The sequence below is a fragment of the Arachis ipaensis genome, chromosome B02 (assembly GCF_000816755.2).
Source record: "Arachis ipaensis cultivar K30076 chromosome B02, Araip1.1, whole genome shotgun sequence".
Classification (NCBI taxonomy): domain Eukaryota; kingdom Viridiplantae; phylum Streptophyta; class Magnoliopsida; order Fabales; family Fabaceae; genus Arachis; species Arachis ipaensis.
In genome coordinates, this window is record NC_029786.2 from 69373017 (window position 1) to 69382304 (window position 9288).

Consider the following 9288-nt stretch of genomic DNA (forward strand, 5'->3'; position numbering starts at 1 on the left):
AATGTGATGAAGTGGGATCGACCCTTACTCACGTAAGGTTTATTACTTGGACGACCCAGTGCACTTGCTGGTTAGTTGTATCGAAGTTGTGACAAATTATGAATTGAGATTAGAGCACCAAGTTCTTGGAGCCATTACTAGAGATCACAATTTCGTGCACCAAGTTTTTGGCGCTGTTGCCAGGGATTGTTCGAGTTTGGACAACTGACGGTTCATCTTGTTGCTCAGATTAAGTAATTTTCTTTTTGTTTTCTTTTCAAAAATTTTTCAAAAATCTTTCAAAAAAATTCTCCTTTGTTTTCGAAAAAAAAAATTTTCAAAAATATATTTTTCTTCAGAATTTTTAAGAATGAATTCTAGTGTTTCATGAAACATGTTGAAGCCTGGCTGGCTGTAAAGCCATGTCTAATTCTTTTGGACTGAGGCTTCCAAACCATCAGCATAGATGCAAGTTAATTTGATAAGTAATGAGCAGTATATTCTGATATCATATGCTAAAGCTTGACTGGCTATTAAGCCATGTCTAACCCTCAGATTGGAGCTTTAGATTAAAGAGCACAAGATTCCTGGAATTCATATTAAAAATTTTGGAATCCTTATTTTTCTTTTTCATATAATTTTCGAAAAATACCAAAAAAATTAGAAAATCATAAAAATCAAAAATATTTTTTGTGTTTCTTGTTTGAGTCATGTGTCATGTTATAAGTTTGGTGTCAATTGCATATTCATCTTGTATTTTTCAAAAATTCATGCATTCATAGTGTTCTTCATGATCTTCAAGTTGTTCTTGGTAAGTCTTCTTGCTTGATCTTGATGTTTTCTTGTTTTGGGTCTTTTCTTGTTTTTCATATGCATTCTTGCATTCATAGAGTCTAGACATGAAAGATTTCTAAGTTTGGTGTCTTGCATGTTTTCTTTGCATATAAAAATTTTCAAAAATAAGTCTTGATGTTCATCATGACATTCAAAGTGTTCTTGGTGTTCATCTTGACATTCATAGCATTCTTGCATGCATTCATTGTTTTGATCCAAAATTTCCATGCATTGAGCATTTTTAGTGTTTTTCTCTCTCATCATAAAAATTCAAAAAAATAAAAAAAATATCTTTCCCTTTTTCTCTCTTAAAATTTCGAAAATTAGATTTGACTTTTTCAAAAATTTTTAAAATCTAGTTGTTTTTATGAGTCAAATCAAATTTTCAATTTAAAAATCTTATCTTTTTCAAAAATAAAATCTTTTTCATTTTTCTTAGTTATTTTCGAAAATTTTAAAAATATTTTTCAAAAATCTTTTTCTTATCTTTTACATCATATTTTCGAAAATAACATCATCAATTAATGTTTTGATTCAAAAATTTCAAGTTTGTTATTTACTTGTTAAGAAAGATTCAAACTTTGAGTTCTAGAATCATATCTTGTGAATCAAGTCATTAATTATGATTTTTAAAAATCAAATCTTTTTCAAAAACTAATTTCAATCATATCTTTTCAAAAATATCTTCTCATCTTATCTTTTTCAAAAACTTGATTTCAAAATATCTTTTCTAACTTCCTAACTTCTTATCTTTTCAAATTTGTTTCAACTAACTAACTAACTTTTTGTTTGTTTCTTATCTTTTTCAAAACTACCTAACTAACTCTCTCTCTCTAATTTTCGAAAATATCTTCCCTCTTTTTCAAAAATTCTTTTTAATTAACTAATTATTTTAATTTTTGATTTTTTATTTTCGAAAATTACTAACCTTCTTCAAAAACTATTTTCGAAAATCACTAACTCTTTTTCAAAAATTATTTTCGAAAATTTCCCTCTCTCATCTTATTCTATTTATTTATTCATCTACTAACATCTCCTCACCTCACATCTCTGCTCTCCTCACCCTTGTGTTTCTTTCCTTACATTATATTCTTTGTCCCTTTCCTTTCTTCCACTCACACAGGGACTTCTATACTGTGGTATAAAGGATCCCTATTATTATTATTATTTTTTTTTTTGTGCCCTCTTCTTTGTCATATGAGAAGGAGCAAGGACAAGAATATTCTTGTTGAAGCAGATCCAGAACCTGAAAGGACTCTGAAGAGGAAACTAAGAGAAGCTAAATTACAACAATCCAGAGAGAACCTTTCAGAAATTTTCGAACAAGAAGAGGAGATGGCAGCCGAAAATAATAATAATGCAAGGAGAATGCTTGGTGACTTTACTGCACCTAATCTATGGGATACAAGCTGCTAAAATCTCATTAGAGATGGCAGACAATTCAAGAAAACAGGCTTATGGACAAGTAGATGACGTGTTAGTAAAGGTTGAAGGCCTTTACATCCCTGCTGATTTCATAGTCCTAGATACTGGGAAGGATGAGGATGAATTCATCATCCTTGGAAGACCCTTCCTAGCCACAGCAAGAGCTGTAATTGATGTTGACAGAGGTGAACTAGTCTTTCAATTGAATGAGGACTCCCTTGAGTTTAAAACTCAAGGACATCCTTCTGTAAACATGGAGAGGAAGCATAAAAAGCTTCTCTCAAAACAGAGTCAACCAGAGCCCCCACAGTCAAACTCTAAGTTTGGTGTTGAACTCCCATATCCAAACTCTAAGTTTGGTGTTGGGAAGTCTAAACAATGCTCTGAATATCTGTGAGGCTCCATGAGAGCCCACTGTCAAGCTATTGATATTAAAGAAGCGCTTGTTGGGAGGTAACCCAATTTTTATTTAATTATATTTTTCTTGTTCTTTCATGTTTTATTAGGTTCATGATCATGTGGAGTCACAAAATAAATATAAAAATTGAAAACGGAATCAAAAACAGCAGAAGAAAAATCACACCCTGGAGGAAGACCTTACTGGCGTTTAAACGCTAGTAAGAAGCATGTTTTGGGCATTCAACGCCAGAACAGAGCATGGTTCTGGTGCTGAACGCCAGAAATGGGCAGCATCTGGGCGTTTGAACGCCAGAAATGCACCCTGGAGAAGAGCTGGCGCTGAACGCCCAGAACAAGCATGGTTCTGGCGTTCAACGCCAGAAATGGGCAACAAATGGGCGTTCAACGCCCAGAACAAGCACCAATCTGGCGCTAAACACCCAGAGTTGTGTTCAAGGGCATTTTGCATGCCCAATTTGGTGCAAGGTTGTAAATCCTTGAACACCTCAGGATCTGTGGACCCCACAGGATCCCCACCTACCTCCACTTACTTCTTCTCACCCCTCTTTCACACAATCCCATAAACACTCTTCCCCAAAACCCTTCACCAATCACCTCAATCTCTCTTCCCTATCACCACTTCACCACTCACATTCATCCACTCTTCCCCATAAACCTACCTCATAAACACCACTTACCTTCAAAATTCAAAATCAATTTCCCACCCAAACCCACCCTAAATGGCCGAACTTACCCCCCCTCCCTTCCCTTATTTGATTTTCAGTTGCTTGGGGACAAGCAACAATTTAAGTTTGGTGTTGTGATGAGCGGATAATTTATACGCTTTTTGGCATTGTTTTTAGTATGTTTTTAGTAGAATCTAGTTACTTTTAGGGATGTTTTCATTAGTTTTTATGCTAAATTCACATTTCTGGACTTTACTATGAGTTTGTGTGTTTTTCTGTGATTTCAGGTATTTTCTGGCTGAAATTGAGGGACTTGAGCAAAAATTAGATTCAGAGGTTGAAGAAGGACTGTTGATGCTGTTGGATTCTGACCTCCCTGCACTCAAAATGGATTTTATGGAGCTACAAAACTCAAAATGGCGCGCTTCTAATTGTGTTGGAAAGTAGACATCCAGGGCTTTCCAGAAATATATAATAGTCCATACTTTGCTTAAGTTTAGATGATGCAAACTGGCGTTCAACGCCAGCTCTCTGCCCAATTCTGGCGTCCAGCGCCAGAAACAAGTTGCAAAGTGGAGTTCAATGCCCAAAATGGCACAAAAGGTGGCGTTCAACTCCAAGAATGACCTCTCCACGTGTAGACTTCAAGCTCAGCCTAAGCACACACCAAGTGGGCCCCGGAAGTGGATTTATGCATCAATTACTTACTTTTGTAAACCCTAGTAGCTAGTTTATTATAAATAGGACTTTTTACTATTGTATTAGACATCTTTTGATCATTTTCAGATCTCTAGACCTCCATGGGAGGCTGGCCACTCGGCCATGCTTACCCTCTATTCACTTATGTAATTTTAACGGTAGAGTTTCTACACTCCATAGATTAAAGTGTGGAGCTCTGCTGTTCCTCAAAGATTAATGCAAAGTACTACTATTTTTCTATTCAATTCAACTTATTCCGCTTCTAAGATATTCATTTGCACTTCAACCTGAATGTGATGAACGTGACAATCATCATCATTCCCTATGAACGCGTGCCTGACAACCACTTCCGTTCTACTTTAGATTGAATGAGTATCTCTTAGATCTCTTAATCAGAATCTTCGTGGTGTAAGCTAGATTGATGGCGGCATTCATGAGAATCCAGAAAGTCTAAACCTTGTCTGTGGTATTCCGAGTAGGATTTTGGGATTGAATGACTGTGACGAGCTTCAAACTCGCGATTGCTGAGCGTAGTGACAGACGCAAAAGGAGGGTGAATCCTATTCCAGCATGATCGGGAACCTCAAATGATTAGCCGTGCTGTGACAGAGCATTTGGACCATTTTCACAAGAGGAGGGGATGTAACCATTGACAACGGTGATGCCCTTGCATAAATCCAGCCATAGAAAGGAGTAAGACTGATTGGATGAAGACAGCGGGAAAGCAGAGATTCAGAGGAACGAAAGCATCTCTACACGCTTATCTGAAATTCTCACCAATGAGGACCATTTTCACAAGAGGAGGGGATGTAACCATTGACAACGGTGATGCCCTTGCATAAATCCAGCCATAGAAAGGAGTAAGACTGATTGGATGAAGACAGCGGGAAAGCAGAGATTCAGAGGAACGAAAGCATCTCTACACGCTTATCTGAAATTCTCAGCAATGAATTACATAAGTTTTTCTATCCTTAGTTTATTATTTATTTTCGAAAACTCCATAACTATTTTATATCCGCTTGACTGAGATTTACAAGGTGACCATAGCTTGCTTCATACCAACAATCTCCGTGGGATCGACCCTTACTCACGTAAGGTTTATTACTTGGACGACCCAGTGCACTTGCTGGTTAGTTGTATCGAAGTTGTGACAAATTATGAATTGAGATTAGAGCACCAAGTTCTTGGAGCCATTACCAGAGATCACAATTTCGTGCATCAGTTATATTAGGGCAGTCAAAGAAGTTATGCCGAATGCATATCATAGGAACTGTATGTTGCATATTGATGAGTCCATATTTGATGGTAAATTTTATCTTGAATTGAGTGGACTTCATCACATAAACTCACATTAATTCACTTGAATAGCATACTTTTGTGATTTCTCTCTAAATTGTACCTAATTGTGAAAACATGATCAATTTAATTTTACTTTGATCCCATTCGATGCCGTGATATGTTCTGTTGAGTAATTTCAGGTTAAATAGGCAAGAATGGCTTGGTAGAAGTGGGAGGAAAGCATGCAAAATAGAAGAATACATAAAGAAATAAAGGAGAAGTACATACTCCAGTGTGCGTACGCACACCTTCCTATGCGTACGCATAAGTGACGAATTAGCTAGTGTGTGTACACATACAACCATGTGCGTACGCATAAGTCCTGACGCGTGACTTCATGTGGCTCGCGATTTTGGGGGCCTCTTGGCCCAATTTTGGATTTTATGAAGTTGATTTGGAGGCTATATCAAAGGGGCAACATTCTATATCAAAGGGCATTATTACACACATTACATACATCATTAGGAGTATGAGTAGGTTTAGAGTAGTTTTCTCTCAATTCTCTCTTAGGTTTTAATTAGGGTTTATAGTAGAACTTCACTTTTACATTTTGATCTTGGATATTTGCTTGCCTTCATTGTAAGTAAGCTTTAATTTTCTCTTTAATTACACTACTCTTGGTACACTCTCTCATAGTTGAAGTTGCTTTATTAATATATCCAATTTCGATTTCTTGAATCTTTTGTTGATAAATTTGATGTTTTATAATTTATATATGCTTGATTGAGTCTCTATTGTTGATTTTGTGCATAGATTGGTTGTAGTTTTCATTATCTTTTGTAATTTGCTATGTTTTATTTTTATACCCACAAAGTGTTTGTGAAAATGCCAATTATGAATTTTGAGTAGATTTTCACCTCTTGGCTTAGGAAATGAGTAACTAGGATATTAGAGTCATAATGTCCGACATTTAGTAGTAATTTTAGGTTGTTAGTTGCTCTTGTTTTCACTAATGCTAGCTTTTAACTAAGTTAATTAGTAAGTTAGCTAGGATTTATGGATTAAGACCAATTATGCTCACTTGATTTATCCTCGATGTTAGGATTGATAAAGTGAGATTAACTCATTGTAATTGTCATAGTTGTTGTTATGACAAGGATACAATTTCTTAACTCTCATTCTCAAGTTAAGGTTCTTTTATGCACTAAATCACATTTTCACTAGTTTTGATCAAGGTTGTGAGAACCGAACCGGTCAATAAACCGGTGAGGTCACTGGTTCAATGGTTCACTGGTTCGACCGGAGTTCAACCAGGATTCAACCAGTTTAATTAAATATTAAATAAAATTATTAAAAAACCTAAAAATAATTTTAAATATATAAATTTAATAATTTCTAACTTAATAAAATTTAAAATTTCACATAATAAATTATCCATAACTTAATATTAGAGGTTCACAAACAACTTCAAACATCAAAGTTTATAACTAAACAACTTCATAGATCATTAAGGAAGAGAAATATAGTGATACTAAGAATTTGAAAAGTGCCACGTTCAACTCTTAAGTAGCATGTTTAAAAACAGAGCAATTTCTAGAAATTTGGGCAGCAAGTAGCAGCAAAATATAAGCACATGAATCCAAAAATTGCAATTAACATGAGAAAAGCATGGATTGCATGTACAGAGGCAGCATCAAACTTAATTTCACAAGTACAGTTCAGTAGGACAGCAGGTAGAATCAGGTTACATGAAATAGAAACAGCACAGCAATGATCATACCAATATCATTTAGCAAACAAGCAGTATTAAGCCATGTTGGATAATTAAGAACGGAGCAATTATCAGACCTAGAATCTTCTAACCACAACCTAGCTACCTAACAGCATATATATCTATCTATTCTAACAAACAGAATTAATCAGCAATCTAACTAAAAGTGAGATCACTAGTTCAATGGTTCACTGGTTCGACCGAGGTTCAACCGGTTTAATTAAATATTAAATAAAATTATTAAAAAATCTAAAAAAATAAAAATAATTTTAAATATATAAATTCAATAATTTCTAACTTAATAAAATTTAAAATTTCACATAATAAATTATCCATAAATTAATATTAGAGGTTCACAAACAACTTCAAACATCAAAGTTTATAACTAAACAACTTCATAGATCATTAAGGAAGAGAAATATAGTGATACTAAGAATTTGAAAAGTGCCACGTTCAACTCTTAAGTAGCATGTTTAAAAACAGAGCAATTTCTAGAAATTTGGGCAGCAAGTAGCAGCAAAATATAAGCACATGAATCCAAAAATTGCAATTAACATGAGAAAAGCATGGATTGCATGTACAGAGGCAGCATCAAACTTAATTTCACAAGTATAGTTCAGTAGGGCAGCAGGTAGAATCAGGTCACATGAAATAGAAATAGCACAGCAATGATCACACCAACATCATTCAGCAAACAAGCAGTATTAAGCCATGTTGGATAATCAAGAACGGAGCAATTATCAGGCCTAGAATCCTCTAACCACAACCTAGCTACCTAACAGCATATATATTTATCTATCCTAACAAATAGAATTAATCAGCAATCTAACTAAAATTAACAATAGAATTAATAAAAGAAAGTAAAGAAACAGAGCAGGAAGCAGGGATGAGGCAGGGGACCTGGAATGTAGCAGAGACAGACTGGGAAATGGAAAGCGAAAGAAGAGCTGAAGTAGTGCCGCCTAGAGTTGGTGGTGGCCGGCTGAGCTCGCAGCGGTGCAGAGAGCGGCGCGAGCGGCGGAATGATGTAGGGCAGAGAGATTCAGCTTCTCTCTGTGGCAGTGACGAGAGCTGGTGGGGCAGAAGCAAATCAAAATCGCAAACACATAAATCAGAAAATCAAAAACCATGAACAAATAAATAATTCTTCAAAATCATGAGGAAGCAAATAAGCAAATCAAAATCGCAAACAAATAAATCAGAAAATCAAGCACATGAAATCAGAAGGCAGAGAAGAGGAATAACTGAATAAGTGAATAACAGAGTATTACTTACCGGCGGCGAGTAATGGCGACGAAAGAGGAGGCGAGCTCGACGACGACGAAAGAGGAGGCGGTGGTGGTTGCGGTGGTCAACGCCGTCGCTGCTGTGGCTGCGGGATGCGGTGGCGACGGCGATGGGCTGCTCGATTGATGGTGGTGGCGACGTCGTGATTCCTCTTCTGGCTTCTGGGTGTTACTGAAGAGTGAAGATTAGGGCTCTGAAGAATTGAAGATTGATTAGGGCTTCGTTGTTTAGGCGTTTAGCCTTTCTTTTTTTTTTAAAAAAAAGACAAAACGACGCCATTTAGGGATTTTACCTTCAAACAAAAAACCCGTTAAAAAATTGGACGGTTCGGCCGGTTCACCAGTTAACCGCCGATTTGACCAGTTTTTCACCGGTTTTTTGCCAAACGGTTTCTGACCTTACCCGGACCGGCTAGGTGACCGGTTTCCGGTTAATCCGATTGAACCGGCTGGTCCAGTTCGGTTTTCAGAACCATGGTTTTGATCTTGTTTTCTTCTAATTTGCATTAATTGTCTTTTGATCCATTGTTAGTTCATTTATTCTTTAGTTCTTTTAAATTTTCATTCTATGCTCGAAACCCCTTATTTTCACAACCAAAAGTGTGCGCACCTAATTTCTAGTCCGAGGAAAGATGACTCGGGACTTAAACCTCCAGGTTTATATTTGAATTGAATTGTAACATCTTTATTCTAAACTTTGATTGTGAGGATTGATCGTCGGTCTAGGCTATACTTACAACAAAGAGATTCTTTTATTGAAAAATTTCTAGATCGGCATAAATCCATACATCACATATGTGGAAGAATTGTGAACTAAGATTTCAGGATAAACAAGTGAAGGGGTGTGTTTGGGAAGGCGCAAGGAGAACTACTCGAGTTCAATTCAAGGCTGCCATGGATAGGTTGAAAAGTGTGAATCATGGAGCATTGG